Source organism: Malus domestica, chromosome 06 (genome assembly GCF_042453785.1).
Source record: "Malus domestica chromosome 06, GDT2T_hap1".
Taxonomy (NCBI): Eukaryota; Viridiplantae; Streptophyta; class Magnoliopsida; order Rosales; family Rosaceae; genus Malus; species Malus domestica.
In genome coordinates, this window is record NC_091666.1 from 17232588 (window position 1) to 17253724 (window position 21137).

Consider the following 21137-nt stretch of genomic DNA (forward strand, 5'->3'; position numbering starts at 1 on the left):
GGGAATCCAAGGATATGGCTTTGGATTTTCTCCAGTAAAAGGAAATCGAAGTATATCCGAAACAGGTATTTCTCCACTGGTAAAATCTATGCAGTCTGGTAATAACGTGCACAATTTATTTACGAAGACGATAAAATAAATAAGGAGGAAATAAACACGTCCACGTCATTCACCACTAAGGGCATAACCGTCAATACACATACTCGGGGAGAAATTACATAGGAAAATTAGGGACGGGTCGTCACACTCTAGCTTAGACGATGGTTGCATCGTTGTTGAGATTTTTTTAAACCCTCCAAACCCTCATGCATAGTTTATTGTTTGAGTGCAAAATTAATAAAAATTCATAATAATTAATGTAGAAGTGTGAAAAATGTAACATATATGCATACAATCACTCGTAATGACAAGCTTTACAACTTTCGTGAAAGGTTAACTCTAAAATTCGACCCCATACTCCATAAACCCTAGATTTATATTTAACTGTTGGTTGTTGTTTACTCTCTATTCTTATGAACATATTACTTTTTTTGAAATTTGAAATTGGTACCAGGTGGAATAACTTGTAATTTAAAATCTATATATGTGCTTGTCGGACTAGTTAGCAACACTCATCAACTAAGATCAGATATGTTAGTTTAGTCACAATAGAAGTAGTCATATTATAGCTTAATTTACTAAAATGTTCGTAGTTAACTAAGATCCATTTAGTGCATATTTTAACATTGACAATCTTAGTTGCATGGACTTATCTCTTCGCAAATAATGATGAACATATATCACAAGGAAATGGTAAGATAAGTGAACTAGAAAAGCGATAAATTGCATGGGATATTTTTGGCCGAAAAAAAACCCATAAGCTCAATTCCTAAATCCTAATCTATGGAGCACTTGTACCTTTGTGCAACCTTGACTTTCATGAGATGGACTCCTTCGGTCTTAACGAAGTGGCCGTTCCTCCTGAGCTCTGCACCTTGTGGCACCAAAATCAAATTAACTTATGCAAATGATATTATGATAAAGTTGATGCAAATCTGGATTTGATGTCTAGTCAGTTTCACCAGTTAAACACTTGAAAGATAAAACTGACATGAATCCAAAAAGAGGTCAATTCAAAGATTTGAAACTTAGGAAAAATTTGACCTCAAACAAAGATCAAAATCACAAAAGCAATGCTACCCTAATATGCAGTGATGTGTGACACACCCCGACTGAGACCAAGGCATGCTGGTCATCACATGAGGGTGACGTAGCCATGTGCACAGTGCGGAAGCAATAAGGATAAGAAATATATGAATAAATAAAAACCCAATGAAGTGCTAAGAGTGAAATACAAGTGTAAGTACACCTAATTAGAGCGTAGAAAGTCTAGGTGTAGTCCAGTAGGACAAGTACTAGTCATACAGTACCATAAGATGTCTTACAATTATTTTAATATGTCAGAACCGTCGAAATCCTCGTACGCCACCAACTGCAAACTTACCAAAAACCTAGAGGGGCGTAAAACAGAAAACGTGAGTGGGCAAAAACAAATGTTTTACAAAGGGGAAATTTTATTTAAACCCATCTAACTTATTTCTACACCTAACTTACTCTTTGCACCCATTTAATTTTTAACTAAACTATTAATATCTTTTTAAACCCAAATTTAATACCTAATATACCCCCATAAACCCAATTCAATATGTGGATTTATTTTTACACCCATTTGATTTTTAGAAGTTTGGCGAAGAAACCACCCTGAAGATGAAGGCGTTGTTCTTGTTTGTGAGCTTCCTTTTGCAGTTCAGATGAGTGATTGGGTGGTAACAGTACACCATCACGAGGACAATGCAAGTGGAGGTGCCGAGGAAGTCTCTATGGAGATAGAAGCTTGGAAGTCTCTATGGTGACAGTACACCATCCGTCAGGGTTCGAAACCCCAGAGCTGCAGAACTACATGACAAAGGAAGAGATCGATCGTTTGCCAAAGTACAAGTTCCGCAAGATACCTGATTTTGAGAAAGTTAATGGTGAGATCCAATAATATTTTGGAGGAGTAATGACTGAATGCGACACTACTACACCTACCGAACATGTTCTCTCCCCAGAGGATGCTGTAAGTTCCATGATACATTCTTGATATCTTTTTACTAGAAAATCCCATAAAATAGTTAATTGTTTTTAATGGCATGCTGAAATAGGGTTTTGTATTACCAACTGGAATTCATACATGTACTTGTTCAACAATTGAGCCTTTCAAGTCATGTGTATGAAGATACGGGGCACCAGATTCGGGGTTTCAGTTTCTCATTACCAAATTAACACTACACCAAATCACTAAGTGTTCTTATTATGTGAGTTGTGTTAATCTTAGGAATGTTGCATCTGCCTTTGTGCCTACAAAGATGGAACTAAACTGTGTGAACTTCCTTGCTGTCACCACTTCCACGGCACCTGCATAGACAAATGGTTACAGATCAATGCCACCTGCCCACTCTGCAAGTTCAACATTTTGAAGTCCGTTAGCCAAAGCAGTAGCGAAGAAGTATAAAAAGCAAGTTCTGTATAACAGTTGTGAGGAGATTGCATGCCCTGGGGAAGAGAAGAGACACTGGCTTCACCTTCTTCGGTTTTCTAAGGTTTTAGCTAGTAGGGTTTAATTATAATGTTTGGGTTAAATAGGGTTTTAGCTAGTAGAGTTTAATTATAAGTTTTATTATTAATTTCATTTTGTACTTAATAGTAATTATGCAATAGGGTAAAATAGACAATTAACATTCAAAATTTTAAGTTGGGTGTAAAAAGAGGTTGCATGGGTTTAAATAAAACTACCCTTTACAAAACCATTTCATTTCTCAAAGGTTCTAACCCTTCACCGTAAAACATGTATAATTTTCCCAGAAATAGAATATAGACATATGCATAAATGTATATGTAATTATCTCAATTCAAAACATGCTTCACATATTCATAATCATAAGTATGCCATGCCAAGATATAGCAGAATAGGTAATTCAGGTGAGAATAAATTCAAGGAAAATAACATGTTAGCCGGAACCCCTGTAGAAGTCTGTACAGCTGAATTCATAGCTCAATAGTCAATCTAGCCAGAGTCACTAATATGACCTATATGGCACTACACTGCAAAGGTCTGTACGACAAGACTGGGTGTAATATAATTATGCTCAATACTACTCTCTCATGGTAGCTAGGCGATAAGTCCCTTGTCACCCACGAATCGGAACCACTTATGGTCTGTACGACAAGACTGTGCACCTAAATTGGATCCAATATGAGCATATGGTGTGGGAGGTGACATTATATACAGGCATGTGCCATATCTCTGGCTAAATCATAATCACCCTAGGTGCAAGTTTATGAGCTCAATGTTTCTCAATCACATATCACATCATCGATGATTCACATAACCAAACATAACTCACCTGGTACTTACCTGAGCGTCCACAACACCACAATTATATATTATGCATCATATACTGTATCATATACAAAATATAAATCTATATGCATGGCATTCAAGGCATACTTTCATTTAAATGCATTTTCTAGGACAATATCAAGTATATAAGTATATACTAAAAACCAAAAGCCCACTCACTGGTATATCGAAGGGTCATAGCCCCTGAGTCGAACTTGACCGCGCTCGTCATCTGGATAAGTCTCCCCAATACGCGAAATAACTATAAAAACGTCATTTAAATCACATATACAAAACTAGCTAATAACTTCTCAAATAGGGTGTTTGAATATACCAACGTGATCTACACAACTCCACAAACATCCTCATATTTTTAGAATAATTTCTGACCACCCACACGCCGCCCACGCTCGGGCATGTGCCAGGCACACTGACGGTAACAGTGACGTCATTAGGAATATTCCATTAAAAGTAACGGAAACCGTTAAAATTAACCGACGTTGATGTGAAAATTAAGTTGACACACAAATTAAACCTTATTGATGACAATTGTAGTATTAGGCAAGTAGGGATCGTTCTACACCGGGGATTAACTAGGGATGCTAACCAACACAAATAAGACTCAAAAACACTAAACTAGACTATATAGACTCAAAACTAACTCAAAACACTCAAAACAGCAAGAAACAAACAAAAAGACTCAATTCTAGACCTAACAAGTGATTTGGACGAAAGTAGAACTTAAAAGACTCAAACAACTAAAAGAAAATAGATTTTGACTCTAAAAACAAGACTTAAAACAAAGGGGTTTTATTTTGACGAAATTGAAATTTAAAACAGAAACTTTGAAAACAAACTTAAGAAAAACGAATTTGGATGAAAAAGAATGGTGAAAGGCTAGTTAGAGGGTTCCTTCTCCACACATGACATATGCATACGAATCGATTTCCAATTATTCTTTCGACAAACCATGAATGACAATGCCCCAAATTAATTGTATTGAACTAATTAATTCTCATATTTCCCTAGATTCATTGAATTGAATGGATAACGCATCACAACCAAAGTATTTTTTATCAAGTTCCCTGACAATGGAATACGCATGATAGAAACCCTTAACAAAGATCATTAAGTTCAATGGAAACCATAAGCATTGACGAGGCATTCATAACTATGAAAAACATGTTACTCTTGCCTAGGATTTACTTAATACAATCGTGACTAGCGACTTTTACTACTCATGAATATAAGTTCATAACGATTAGGTGAAACTCCCTTATACTCTTGCATCAAATTCATGCATGCAAACTAAGTATGCATCCCTAATTAACACACAAGAACAAGTTCTTAATAAAACCGATAAGTAAACCACATCCACAATTCATGAAACAATAACTGGATGGATTCAACTCATATAAAACATATAATCATGGCTTTGAATTCACCTCCAACTATAAAGAAATTAGTTCCTCATGTTCGCAAATAAACAAAGATAACTTGAATTAAACATTGAAAATAAAAGATGGAAAACACCTAGAAACACTCCAACACTCCCAAAGGTTTGGGCCTAGGCTCGGCACCAGGTAGCTCCTTCTCCTTCCTTGCAATACTCACGGCACAATGAGGGGTGAATGTGTTTGAGGGACGTATGAATGTAGAATTATATGGTAGAGGGGTGGTGACTGATTTGTGCGGCAAGGGTTGGTATTTATAGGCTGGAATACATGTCAAAATCCCTAAGGATTTGGATAGGTTTCTGAAATTAAAGTAGAACAAGGATTATGTAACCAAAACCCAAGTGGAATGGGTTAAATCAATCAGAAAACCAAAGGGGATTAGGTTAGAAAGGTGCAGCACTAATTCCTGCAAGGAAAGGGATACATTTGGCCTAAATCAAGAGGGAAAATGATTGAGATTTCAGGTTCTAGAGCTTCTAGAAAAGGGGAAGGCGCCAGATTTTTAGGTGCTTCTAGAAAATATGTTTAGCACCAATTTAGGGGTTCTAGAAGGATAAGGGTTCTAGAATCTGAAATATATAGTTTAAATACATAATTATCCCTTAGAAATAGTTGGAATCAAGGCACAAATTGATTTGGATAAGATAGGATAAGATAAGGTTAGGCTAGGCAAGGATAAGATAAGATAAGGTTGGATAAGGTTTTGGATAATGTTCCTTCTTTTAAGCTGATTTCTTATCTTCCTTGACTTGGATTTATTTCTTCACTCTTTTCAGCTCATTCCTAGCCTCTTGAACTTCAAATTCGTCCATCCATCTTGCTCCATTCATAAGCTATCCATTTGGTGCCCAAAACTGCCTCAAAATGCTCCGAATTGCACTTTCTTGCCAACTTTGTCATATGGACCTACAAACACACAAAAATAGCTTAAAACACTGTAATAAACACACACAAACTATGAAAATGCAAGAAAACAAGCTAACTAAGTTGCATAAATATGCTCCTATCAAATTCCCCCACACTTAGCTTTTGCTAGTCCTTGAGCAAAACAAAACAAACAAAACAAAACAGAACATAACCTAAACCTTCCAACGTTTGTCTCAGGGATTTCCAATGAAACATGACACATTAAAAATCACTACTTACATAGATTTTAGTTATCCTCACCCTTGAGCACATACTTAATCATAGTCACCATTCACTAGCTCACTTTTAATTAATTAAAACAACATTTTGAATGTAGTAACATGCCTTAGAGAATTCCCTTAATTCCTCATAGGATATACTCTCTATTTTCACATAGATTTTCTAACTACACACCCTACACTAGTTATATGTGAGAAGATTGATGTAAACATGTAGACGAGCACTCACATATATGTATAACAAAGAAAGGATTTTCTGGAGTTATTAAGCATGCTAGATATGATCTCATGAATGGAATGCTACTACTTAGACGTGAGAACCAGTGACACCATATGCTCGTACCAATCCCAAACTCCAATATTGAAATACACAACAACCAAGATTAAAGTCTAAGGGTTGTAATGAGGCTAAGGATATTAGCTAACAAAGAAAAGTTAAAGATAAACAAAGGTTCTTAAAGCGACAGCAAGCAAAGTTATGAAATCAACTTAGAATTCACTTTAGAATGCATAAATCAACTTTTAAACACAAGTGAAGATTCATGCAACACTTAGGGTCAAATTCAAGCTTTTTGGACCCTTTCTTCAACAACCAACACTTTAGAGCTCTTTTTTCACATATTTTTCAACTCTTCTTCATTCTTTTCACAACTTTTCTTCTTTTTTTTCTTTCTATTTTCCACGAATTGTTTTTTCTTTTTCTTTCCTACCCGTGCCTCTTTTAAGACTTTGGTACACACACACACACAAAAATCCCTTCCCCCACACTTGTTTTTCTGCAATATGTTTGATCTAAAGGAATTCCCTCTAAGTCATGCTCCACTATACGTTAAGAACAAGGGTATGGATAGTCCTATTCTAGGCTAGGTTGGGGTAATGTGGCTAACACCGAAAATAGGCTAAATACGGCTCAAAAGGGGTTAAACCTACAAAACAAATGCATAGGATGAAGGCTTTTTGGCTCTGGTGGTGACTACTAAACAACTTTATCTTGTTATATGTTATACACTCAATTTTAAGCTCTGAATGAAACGGGCATAAGTTCTAGTATTTGGAACTAAAGTGATGAAACGCATTCTAAGTAGAAACCAAGCAAAGAATGATGAGATCATGCAACGACTTTAGAAAACAAGAAATCACAGATTAATAACTCTCCAAATAAAGTTTAGGCTCAAGTCTCTCAGGGTTGTAGCGTTAGTTTGAGTTCCTTCCTTCAAGCATGTTACAAAAACTAATTTTTCCTTTATGATTACATGTGAATTTGTAAACTATAACTATAATCAAGCATAAACCAAAGAGTATATCAAACTTCCATCCATGTTTGTAACTTTCTTTAACAGTCATGCAATTAAAAACCAAATCCTCATCATTGTGTTGGAATGTACCTTAAGACACAAACACACAAAAACACAAAAAACAACTGTAAAACGACTCTTTTTGGGTTTTTCAAAACTTTTTCGAATTTTTTCTTGAATTTTCGAATTTTCTGTAAAAACACTTCAAAACACACTAAAAACACTCAAAAACATTGAAAAACAACCTTTGAAATGCTAGGTGGTAAAATCCTACGAATTTTGCAACAAAAACACTTTGTTTACCCCCCCCCACACTTAAACCAAATATTGCCCTCAATGTTTCAAACATAGACTCACACAAAAACAAGCAAATAAGACAAATATGGCAAAGTAAAAGCAATAAAGAGTAGGGTTTAGGAACGCAAATTTGGTTGTGATGCCGAAGCTTCCTAGGGCTTCCTTATTTGCATGGGTTGCCTCCCAAAAAGCGCTTGCTTTAACGTCTTCCAGTCAAATGATACCTCTGTTTAAGCTGCAATAGGGCCAACGGCATGGAGGGGAACATTCTCCACGACATGCTCCTCAAAGGCCTCATAATAGGGCTTCAAACAATGCCCATTCACCTTGAATTCTTGTTGCGTCTTCAAACTTTGTATTTGGACTGCACCATGAAGAAAAACATTAGTAACAACAAAAGGACCAATCCACTTGGAACGCAACTTACCCGGAAACAAACGAAGATGGGAATTGAAGAGTAACACTTTCTGCCCTATAGAGAACGTCTTGCTACGAATCATCTTGTCATGGAATGCCTTCATCCTCTCCTTGTAAATACGAGCATTCTCATAAGCTTCATTCCTAATTTCCTCAAGCTCATTCAATTGAAGCTTTCTATGAAGACCTGCAGCATCAATGTCCATATTGAAAGTTTTGACGGCCCAATGTGCACGATGCTCTAACTCAGTGGGAAGATGACATGGTTTCCCATAGATAAGCCAAAATGGTGACATCCTAATTGGTGTTTTGTAGGCGGTACGATATGCCCACAATGCATCATTCAAACACAAGCTCCAATCCTTCCTTGTTGGCCCAACGGTCTTCTCCAAAATCTGCTTGATTTCCCGATTCGCAACCTCTACTTGCCCACTTGTTTGAGGATGATAAGGGGTTGAAACCTTATGCGTGACATTATACTTCTTGAGCAACGCCTCAATGGTTCGATTGCAGAAATGAGACCCTCCATCACTAATGAGTACTCTTGGCATTCCAAACCTTGCAAATATGTTAGTTCTAATAAAATCTGCAACCACTTTAGAATCATTAGTACGGGTGGCTTTTGCTTCCACCCATTTCGACGCATAATCAACTGCAACTAAAATATAATTGAAACCATGAGATGAAGGAAAAGGTCCCAAAAAATCAATGCCCCAAACATAAAAAATTTCAACACTACAGATGGGAGTTTGCGGCATTTGTTCTTTGGGACCTATATTGCCCAATCTTTGACATCTATCACAAGTCATGCAAAACGTTCTAGCATCTTTAAAGATTGTAGGCCAATAAAAACCACATTCTAACACCTTGAGTGCTATCCTTTGGGTGCCAAAATGTCCCCCACATGCATAAGTGTGACAAAAGGTTAAAATTGAATTAAACTCAGAATGATGCACACACCTACGTAGAATCTGATTAGGGCAATATTTCCACAAATAAGGATCATCCCAAATATAAAAACGTGCATCTTTTTTCAATTTATCACCTTGTTGCTCGTTTAGGGTGCTTGGAACTTGTTTAGTGACCAAATAGTTAACTAAATCGGCATACCATGACACACTTACCTCAATGGACATCAACTGCTCATCAGGGAATGTTTCTGGGATAGGTACAGCATCCTCCTCATGCACCAAATGGCCCAAGTAGTCAGCCACCACATTTTCACTTCCCTTCTTGTCCCGGATTTCCAAGTCAAACTCTTGGAGAAGTAACATCCACCAAATAAGCCTTGGCTTGGCCTCCTTCTTTGTGAGCAAATACTTCAACGCTGCATGATTAGTGTAAATAATAACTTTAGTACCAAGTAAATATGAACGAAACTTATCTAAAGCAAATACAACAGTAAGAAGTTCTTTTTCAGTGGTAGAATAATTCAATTGTGCATCATTCAAGGTCCGGGATGCATAGTAGATAACGTGTGGCTGCTTGTCCTTCCTTTGTCCCAAAACAGCTCCTAATGCATAATCGGAAGCATCACACATAAGCTCGAAAGGACGGCTCCAATCCGGTGGCATAATGATAGGGGCCGAGATTAGCATCTCTTTGAGGTGTTTGAACACCTTCTCACACTCCTTGTTGAACTCAAGGGGCACATCCTTTTGGAGAAGTCGGCATAGGAGTGTGGAAATCTTTGAAATATCCTTGATAAATCGCCTATAGAATCCTACATGTCCAAGAAAAGAACAAACCTCTCTAACCGAAGTAGGAGAGGGTAAGTAGCGTACAAGATCTATTTTTGATTTATCAACCTCAATTCCCCTTTCAGAAATGATATGTCCTAAAAATGTGCCTTGTTTTACCATAAAGTGACACTTTTCCCAATTTAAAACAAGGTTAGTTTTAACGCATCGTTTTAAGATTAATGTGAGATTTTCCAAACAACCATCAAACGAATCACCAAAGATACTAAAATCATCCACGAATACCTCAATAATCTTTTCAACAAAATCTGAAAGATACTTACCATGCATCTTTGAAAGTGGCAGGGGCATTGCATAAACCGAATGGCATGCGACGATAAACAAAAGTACCAAAGGGGCATGTGAAAGTGGTCTTTTCTTGGTCTTTCGGAGCTATGACAATCTGATTATATCCTGAATAACTATCAAGAAAACAATAAAAAGCATGACCGGCTAACCTTTCAAGCATTTGATCAATGAACGGCAACAGGAAGTGGTCCTTCCTTGTGGTGTTGTTTAGCTTCCTATAATTGATGCATACTCTCCAACCTATTTGGATACGGGTTGGCACAAGCTCATTCTCGGCATTCTTCACCACAGTGACTTCGGACTTCTTTGGAACAACTTGAACCGGTGTAACCCAACGTATATCCAAAATTGGATAAATCACTCCACAATCGAAAAGTTTGATAATCTTCTTCTTCACCACTTCCATCATTTGAGGGTTGAGTCGGCACTAAGCCTCTCAAGTTGGTTTAGCCCCTTCCTTAAGAAATATGCGATGCATGCATGTTGTAGGGCTAATCCCCTTAATATCGGCCAATGTCCATCCAATGGCTGTTTTGTGCTCTTTCAACACCCGAATCAACTTCTCCTCCTCTATTGTCGTGAGTGATGAAGAGACAATGATGGGCAACGTCTCTTCATCTCTAAAAAATATGTACTTTAAATGATCCGGCAAAGGCTTAAGCTCAAGAACGGGGGCCTGCATCACAGAAGGTAACAAAGTATTAGTTGAAACGAAAATTGGAATTGGGTTAGAAGGCTTACCATGATGTTATGGCAATGATTCAAAGGCTGCCACAATCTCGGCCTGTGCTACATTGGGTACGGCCAGATTAGGTTTCAACCTAATTCCTTGTGCAATTATTGTTTCAAGGGGATCGTCTTCCAACGAGTCAAGAAATTCCTGCGCCAATGCATCAAATGCATCAATAGAAAAACAATAATGATCATCTTTAGGAAATTTAATAGCTTCAGAAATGTTAAAATTAATAATCTCCCCATCAAATTCCATTGTTAAAGTCCCCTTGAACACATCGATCTTGGTGCGTGCTATTTTCATGAAGGGCCTCCCAAGTAGGATTGGTAATGGAGTGACATTGGGTGAATCCTCTATCTCTAACACATGGAAATCCACTAGGAATATCAAGTTATCCACCTGCACCAAGACATCTTCCAAAACACCTTTCAGATATGCACTAGAACGATCAGCTAATTGAATTATAACACCATCGTTTTTAAGCTCGCCTAAGTTCATAGATACATAAATTGAATAAGGCATGACATTAATTGAAGCTCCTAAGTCTAGCATAGCATGTTCAAACTTAGTATTGCCAATAACACAAGGAATTGTAAAACTACCCAGATCTTTGCATTTAGGGGGTAATTTCCTTTGCAAAATAGCGGAGACATTCTCACTTACTTGGACAACCTCTTTGTTCGAAATTCTTCTCCTTGTGGTACAAAGTTCTTTCAAAAACTTAGCATACCTTGGAACTTGCTTAATTGCATCAAGAAGAGGTATATTGACTTGCACTGTCCAAAACGTCTCCAGAATGTCTTTCTCGTTCTCTTCCTTCTTTGATTGCCTAAACCTGGTAGGAAAGGGTGCATTTAATGGAATAGAACTAGAAAATCTCGAATTAGGACTTATCTTGGCCGCATTGGATGGTTTGGGGGTGGAAGATGGCTGCTACAAGGGTTGCTCCACCTTTGCCGTGGGTGTGGCTTGTGTTTCCTCCTCAAATAGCAACTATTCATCCCCTTTTTTACTTGATTTAGATGCTTAGGGTTCGGTTCCAACTTGCTTGCCACTCCTTAATATGATTGCTTTGGCAGTTTCGAATCCTCCCTTCGGATTTGCAATGGTTGAACTAGGGAGTCTACATTGGTCCCGAAACTGTCCTACAAACTCCGCAATCTGCCCCATTTGCTTCTCTAAGTGATCCACCCTTTTGTCTTGGTTTTGCATTGCTTTGGTTTGATTCTCTTGCCCCGGAGACATATTGGTGAGTAATTTAAGAAGTGTATCATTATCCAAGGACATACCTGAACTTGTTTGGGTAGGTTATGTTTGGAATTGATTTGGTATGGCTTTTGAAACACCGCAGGTGGTGTTTGCCGAAATCCCCCTTGTTGGGCATGTTGTTGTGGCTCTCTTAATTTGAAATTTGGATGATCTCTCTAACCCGGATTGTAAGTGTTGGAGTATGGATCGTTGGGTGGCTGATTTTGGCTCCCAAAACCCACGACATTGGCATATTCTCACCCTCCATTCTCAATCAATTGAGGGCATTGGTCATTAAGATGTCCTTGCATAGAACACACACCACAAACACTTGGTCCTTGTAGCTTCATCCCTTCGGCCATCTGAGACACAATGGAAGTGAGGTTAGTTAATTATGATTGAATGTCGGACATAGAACTTACCTCGTTAACTTGCTGCCGTGGGAGGTCTCTTTGTCCAAGACCTTCGTATTATTGTGCATTCAATGCTCGATTGACAATTAGGGTCTTTGCGGCAATTGGTGTTTTGTCAACCAATGCACCTCCCGCTGAAGCATTAAGCATTTGTCGCTCAATTGGGAGGAGTCCCTCGTAGAAATATTGAAGTAGAAGTTCTTCTTTCATTTGATGTTGAGGACACGAGGCGACAAGAGCCTTAAAACGCTCATAGTATGCGGGAAAGGATTCTCCTTGGCTTTGTTGAATGCCACTAATCTTCTTCCTCAAGAGAATGACTCTCAAAGTGGGGAAGAACTTCTCTAAAAACGCCATCTTCATGCTTTCCCAAGACGTGACCGTTCCGGGTGCCAATTCATATAGCCAATCCTTAGCCTTTTCCAAAAGAGAGAATGGAAAGGCTTTCATCTTTAGAAAGTTCCCATCAACATTAATGGGTGTCATGCTCGAACAAACCACCTCAAACTCTTTAAGATGCTTGTTTAGATCTTCCATGGACAGCCCATGGTATTTAGGAATGTGATGCAACAAGCTTGACTTCAATTCAAACTCATTGGTCTTGCCTTGGGCAGCCACGGGATATTGAATGCAAAGGGGTGTGGCATTGGCTAATCCTGAGGCCGAGAGCTCCTTTATTGTACGGTTGTCCGCTGCCATGACTTCTTCTTTTTCTTATTCCTCAAATTCAGATTCGGCCTCTAAACTTGAACTAGGTTCACTAGGTTCTGGATGCCTCCTCTTTCTTCTTTTCAAATCTAGTTCAAAATCGTCATTAAAGTCCAAGATATGTTCACGAACCGGTTGAGAACTCCGAGTCATAAACTAGTACCTAAACAAAGAAAACAAAACAAAATCAGAAAACTAGTAAAACACACGGCAAACATAAGGGATTAGCAAGTTTGCTAATCTCCGACAATGGTGCCAAAATTTGATGTGAAAATTAAGTTGACACACAAATTAAACCCTATTGATGACAATTGTAGTATTAAGCAAGTAGGGATCGTTCTAGATCGGGGATTAACTAGGGATGCTAACCAACACAAATAAGACTCAAAAACACTAAACTAGACTCTATAGACTCAAAACTAACTCAAAACATTCAAAACAGCAAAAAACAATAAAAAAGACTCAATTCTAGACCTAACAAGTGATTTGGACGAAAATAGAACTTAAAATACTCAAACAACTAAAAGAAAATAGATTTTGACTCTAAAAACAAGACTTAAAACAAAGGGGTTTTATTTTGACAAAATTGAAATTTAAAACAGAAACTTTGAAAACAAACTTAAGAAAAACGAATTTGGATGAAAAAGAATGGTGAAAGGCTAGTTAGAGGGTTCCTTCTCCACACATGACATATGCATACGAATCGATTTCCAATTATTCTTTCGACAAACCATGAATGACAATGCCCCAAATTAATTGTATTGAACTAATTAATTCTCAGATTTCCTTAGATTCATTGAATTGAATGGATAACGCATCAGAACCAAAGTATTCTTTATCAAGTTCCCTAACTATGGAATATGCATGATAGAAACACTTAACAAAGATCATTAAGTTCAATGGAAACCATAAGCATTAACGAGGCATTCATAACTATGAAAAGCATGTTACTCTTGCCTAGGATTTACTTAAGACAATCGTGACTAGCGACTTTTACTACTCATGAATATAAGTTCATAACGATTAGGTGAAACTCCCTTATACTCTAGCATCAAATTCATGCATGCAAACTAAGTATGCATCCCTAATTAACACACAAGAACAAGTTCTTAATAAAACCGATAAGTAAACCACATCCACAATTCATGAAACAATAAATGGATGAAATCAACTCATATAAAACATATAATCATGGCTTCGAATTCACCTCCAACTATAAAGAAATTAGTTCCTCATGTTCGCAAATAAACAAAGATAACTTGAATTAAACATTGAAAATAAAAGATGGAAAACACCTAGAAAAGCTCCAACACTCCCAAAGGCTTGGGCATAGGCTCGGCACCAGGTAGCTCGTTCTCCTTCCTTGCAATACTCACGGCACAATGATGGGTGAATGTGTTTGAGGGATGTATGAATGTAGAATTATATGGTAGAGGGGTGGTGACTGATTTGTGCGGCAAGGGTTGGTATTTATAGGCTGGAATACATGTCAAAATCCCTAAGGATTTGGATAGGTTTCTGAAATTAAAGTAGAACAAGGATTATGTAACCAAAACCCAAGTGGAATGGGTTAAATCAATCAGAAAACCAAAGGGGATTAGGTTAGAAAGGTGCGGCACTAATTCCTACAAGGAAAGGGATACATTTGGCCTAAATCAAAAGGGAAAAGGATTGAGATTTCAGGTTCTAGAGCTTCTAGAAAAGGGGAAGGCACCAGATTTTTAGGTGCTTCTAGAAAATATGTTTTAGCACCAATTTAGGGGTTCCAAAAGGATAAGGGTTGTAGAATCTAAAATATATAGTTTAAATACATAATTATCCTTAGAAATAGCTGGAATCAAGGCACAAATTGATTTGGATAAGATAGGATAAGATAAGGTTAGGTTAGGCAAGGATAAGATAAGATAAGGTTGGATAAGGTTTTGAATAATGTTCCTTCTTTTGAACTGATTTCTTATCTTCCTTGACTTGGATTTATTTCTTCACTCTTTTCAGCTTATTCCTAGCCTCTTGAACTTCAAATTCATCCATCCATCTTGCTCCATTCATAAGCTATCCATTTGGTGCCCAAAACTGCCTCAAAATGCTCCAAATTGCACTTTCTTGCCAACTTTGTCATATAGACCTACAAACACACGAAAATAGCTTAAAACACTATAATAAGCACAAACAAACTATGAAATGCAAGAAAACAAGCTAACTAAGTTGCATAAATATGATCTTATTAGACACCGTTAGGAATATTCTGTCAAAGTTGACGGAATATTCCATCATCCCTAACCTTAGGACTCCAGCGACCGTCGCCGGTGCCGGAACTGGGAAAATGTTTAAACCTTCATTTCTCATCCATTTCTTAGTCAAATTTCACGAATTATATACCAAAATGAAGCTTAGGACAAATAGAATAAACCCTTACCAGTTTTAGGACCTAAATCCCACAAGATCTCGCCAGAAATATCCTCGATAATCCGGCTAAACTTAAAACTTTTTGTTCTTGCTATTCCAACGTCCAAAATCTTCCAACGAACCACTCCTAGCCTCAGGACCTCCTTAAGCTACCTATAAGCTTGAAATCCCCAAAAACAAGAGATTTTATGTTTGCATGAATAGTACCTAAATCGGAGTTCAAAAGAAACTAGGGTTTTCGAATGAGTTCTTACTTAAAAATGGTATCATTCAACTCATATGAACCTCAGGAACACGATGTTGTCCTTTAAACCCTTGATCTGCAACTTTCCATTTGTGTTGTTGTTGGTCCGTACATGAGGGAAAGAGAGAGAGTGAGTCCGAGGAAGAGAGAGCATGGGAGAGAAGAGAGAGGAAGGGTTTGTGTGTGTGTGAGTGGTCCACGTGGGTCACCAATCAAAACCACAAAAACTAATTTCCAATTTGTTCCAAAAATTTGGGGAAAATGCAAGTTTAGACCACCATTTACATGCATAACACACCACAACGCTCACATTCAATGGTAAAATAGTCAATTCACGTCATCGATAATTTATTTCGGGACGGGCTGTGACAATGTGGGTACTTAGTACATGAGCTGTGACAATGTGGGTACTTAGTACATGAGTGTGATTTTGTGGTTAGAGTTTTCAAGTAAGAACCAAGGGGTGACTCACAGATGAAAACAACCCCTTATCAGAAAATATAAATCTTATAGCCAAGTGAAAATGAAACCCTAGATAAAGCTTTTATAGTGGGCTTTGTTTCAGACAAGAAAAGGGACAAAAAGAGACAAGTGTCATGTGCAAACACAATCTGAAAAGATCTAGGGTTGAAAAACACTCTCAAGGAAAAGGCTGTCAGAAAGCCCATATGGGTTGTCTTAAATTGTGTGCCCAACTCGCATGAAAGTAGCGAGAAGTTTAGATGAGACATAACCACTAGACAGAATGAACTAAAAATAATGGAATGAAATGTGTATGTATGAACAAACCTTCGATGAAAGAAATTAAGCTCTTGAAATGACATTTCTACAGCATGATCCCAGAGAAGCAATTAAACTCTAAATCTAACTAGAGCATGTATGGTACAATTTATAACATTTGACAAGGAAAGCCAAACAATAAAAACTAGACTTCACAATATTTTCTTATTTGAAAACATAATATTTTAGCAGATACAGAAAAATGAATGGTTCGGATTGCTGATATCACATTTCGATGTTTACAGTTAACTGAAATATGAGCCGATGTATATAGTTTCTAGAGACTTTATAAGCTCCTAGCAATATTTTCACTGATTATAAAATTTTGAACGTGATATCAACGATCCGAACCGTTCATCTTTTTACATCTGCTAAAAGGTCATGTTTTCAAAAAAGAAAATCTGAAAATACGAAATCTGGTGAGAAAAAATAGAGCATGAACGTAAACAACAATCAATGGTTAAATTTAAATCCATTGTTTATGGGATTATGGTGGTGAATTTCGTAGTTGACCTCTTCAAAAAGTTGTAGAGCTTGTTCGTTTGTATAATTTTTATTTTTTATAATATTTTCACACTTCTGATTAATTAAAAAACCTTACTGCAACAATTGCCATAGGATATAATCTCACATAAGTGAGATTAAAATCTTACCCTGGGATTCTTTCATCTCACTTACGTTTTAGGTGTTACGTTTTTCATTTGATTATTTATTGATTTAAAATATATTTTCTTTAATAGGTAACGGGTCGGGTTATATTACCCGTTAATATTAACAAGTTAAGTTAGGATCGGGTCATATTACATGTTCATTTCAACGGATGTTACATGATACGACCCGTTAAAATATTGGTTACGTCACAAAAAAGACACGAACACGAAAAACACAACATAAATATTAGATCTATCAACAGGTTCATTCAATTTTGAATCACACCATAGATGTACTTTATACGTCTTAATTGCCCTCTGACTGCCCATAAATGGAGGAACATCTCCCCCGAAGAGAAGCAAGCCCTAATGGCAAACTCTTGGTAAGTGTTATTTTTTAATTTTAGTTATAATAGATAATTACTAAATTATTGTATTTTGATGACTGACACTTCTTTTTTTGTCTATTTCAGACCAATTTTGATATCAATGCGAAAGACTAGGGTAAGTTGGACTACATAAATCGGTTGTTGACTACGAGATTCAGAGAATGGAAGTTTGAGCTACGCAATCACTACAAAACTTTTGAAAGTCATGAAGGGACTAGTGGGAGTGACTCTGCGTTTATTTTCTAAATATAAATTCTAGAAATAGTATCTTGCGTGGGACAAGTGAAGTCGTTTTATCATCCAAAATAAAATTGTTTTTTATTTTAATAATATTGAACGAACTTTGTTATTAATTAAATAAATTTGTTTAATTTTATGATATTAGTATAATTTATTTAGTTAAAAATTAAATTAAAAAAATTATTATTTTTAATAGTATTTACATCTTGCCTAATGACGCAATCTGTCCGCCAAAGGTGGTTTTATTTTTATTTTTTTCTTTTTTCTTTTTCAGTTAAAACACCACCAACTCGATGAAATGCTGGTCCGGCAAACTTGACCTAAAAAAATATTTAATTTTTGCACAGAAACATACTTTCGTTGAGTGAAACGGAGTCCGTTGAGCTTCAGCGGTCAATGCAGACTTACTCGACGAATTTTTGTTGTCATGTTTGTTGGGTAAGGACTCATTGCCCGACGAATATTTGTATCCATCGGCAAATATATCTTACGATGGCTTTTGTTCGACCAAATTTATCCAACAGAAGTCTGTCCTCTGAACTTCTTCATGAAGAATGTTGTCCTTAGGAGACGAATAAGTCGGTTCTTTTGTTTGTCGTGAGATTGTAAATAGACCAGTCTCAAAGGCCAACAGGATCCTCTCCGGATCTTTTTGGTGAGGATCCTAGAGATCCGTAAATCATGTCTGTTTATTGTACATTGTGCTGTCAGTTTTTGTCAGATACTGTTTGTATTTAATTTTAAATAAAAATATTTACAATAATTTATGACTGCACAATGTACGATGAACGGATATCATTCACGGATTCCCGAGATCCTCACAAAGAGAATCCGGCGAGAATCCGGATTCTCTCGAAGGTGATACGTCCTACAACTAGGGATGGGCAATGGTTATGGCGAGCGGGTAACCGCGGTTATTTAGCCATAACCGTTTATATTCATAACCGCATAACTGTTTACCCGTTGGGTAATTGCATAAACGGTTATACCCATACCCATAACCGTTTATAAACGGTTAACTATACTCTTAACCGTGTACCCATTTAACCATAATCATTTATCCATTTAACCATAACCATTTATCCATTTAACCATAACCATTTACCCATTTATCATTTTTTTACCCATTTAGCTCTTTTTTCATCCGTCTACATGTTTTTTTTAAACAACTTAAAAATTATAAAAGATAAATTTGTCATAATTTTTATTTTTTGACAATTAAACACAGTTATAGGTACATTTTAGCATGTATTTTCCTATTTTAATCATTTAAGTCCTTATACAATTCCAATAATTGAAATAATGTTTACAAATGATATTCTTCTATATTCTTCTACTATATCCAAGCAAGTCTTTAATTATAAATAGGTTTATCAAAATATGGATATCGTCAGAAAAAGGTCACTGCAGTCGTCTGCATTGCAAGAGCAAAGAGCAAAAGAGCAAATGGCTTTTTTAAGGAACTTTGCAAACTTGGTTGAAATCTCTATATATTTGAATGAACGACTGAACCAACATTACCATTATTTCGACAAAAAAAAAAACATTAACGTTAGCATTACCCCCTCACACCTTGTAGCATCTCCAAACAAGACATCAAATTCAAAACATTAAATTTCATTTAAATGGGTAAATAGATATCCGTTATAACCGTGGGTAATATTCATAATCAATGAATACCCGTTATAACCGTGGGTAATACCCTTAACCGCCCATTTAAATTTCACGGATAAACGGTTATACCCATAACCGTTTATTCATCTAAACGATTACCCATAACCGTAACCATGAACTTTAATTAGGCGGGTAACCGCGGTTATCCAAACCTATGGGTATTTTGCCCATCCCTACCTACAACCTTCGAAGGCCTTACTAGCTATAGAAATAAATTTGTCCCCACTTTGATTTAACACATTACCTAGAAAACTATACAGGGTTCGTTACTAAATCCTAGTACATCACAAAAGATGGATGGACCACCCTGAAATAAGTTTCTTGATAAAATTAAGTGGCTCGTCGAAAAATCCCTTGGCTCTGCATAAAAGACAGCACAGCTGAAATATTAGAGGTGAGTTCATCTTTTGTTTTGTTGGATTTTTTTGTTTTTTGTTTTTATTTTTTGTTATTTTTGTTTTGTTTTGTCAGAATAAATTTCCAGCCAGAAGACTAAGAAAAAGGATACTTGGATGGGAAGGACTTGGAGCAGCGTAAGAACAAAGTCTTGTGGATATCATGGGACCTTCTTGTTCCCTTGTGCCTACGTACAACATTGTATTGTAATTGTATTCGTCGAAGTGCTTTTTCAAAAGCACAATAATTTAATATCCAATTACTATTTGATAACAAAACAAAACAAATTCATGATATTTTGAAGTTATTGTCTTGAAATTTTTCTTTTTGTTCCTTAATTTAGTAATTTGTATATAAGTGGAAAGCTATAATTGTTGGTGCATAAACAAGTAAAAATTGATTTTACTCAAATCTGTTTTCTATTGTTCTCACCTAGCGAGTGCTGTGGAAACGGTCCAACGTTAGTTGGATATGATTTTTGCATTTACGGATGTGTTATGTAGTCTCATATCTATTTAGGTTGATTTTATGTGGCCGCGCTATTTGGCAGTGATCCTTTACAGTTGCTGATACAATTTGTTTTATCTATCGTTATATGACAACTTTGTATGGTGGCATGTGAAGTCTAGTACATGTGGTAGCTATCTAGGAATTTACTATTATTGTCTTGCTCGGGCAAATTCACCTCTATATTATTTTTATAGTTACTGAAGTATTGTACCCAATTGGCACTGATATATTGTTTTTGAGATGATTAACGAAGTACAAGTCAAACATTGTCAAAAATAGTATCTAGAAGGGTAAGGTATATTCTCTTTCTATTATTGCCCGCCACGTGAGCAATAAACCCCCAAGCAATACGCGACACGTGTTGGGACATATGACCACACACGCATCATTAAGGAAAGCAGCTCGGTACCTAACCACATACTAGAAAAGGGCAAGATATCTCGATCACACATATTTAGATACCTTTGAAGTCAATCAGTCCAAATTTAGTAACATTATGTACAGTGATCCTAAATATCTAATTCACCAAAAAATATCCTAAATATCTCCGTTCACCAAAAATATCCTAAATTGATCAAATAAAACCCCAAAAATATCCTAAATATCTCACACTAACAGTGTACTTTTTTTTTTTAACAAACAGTGTACTGGTTGTACAATTAAATA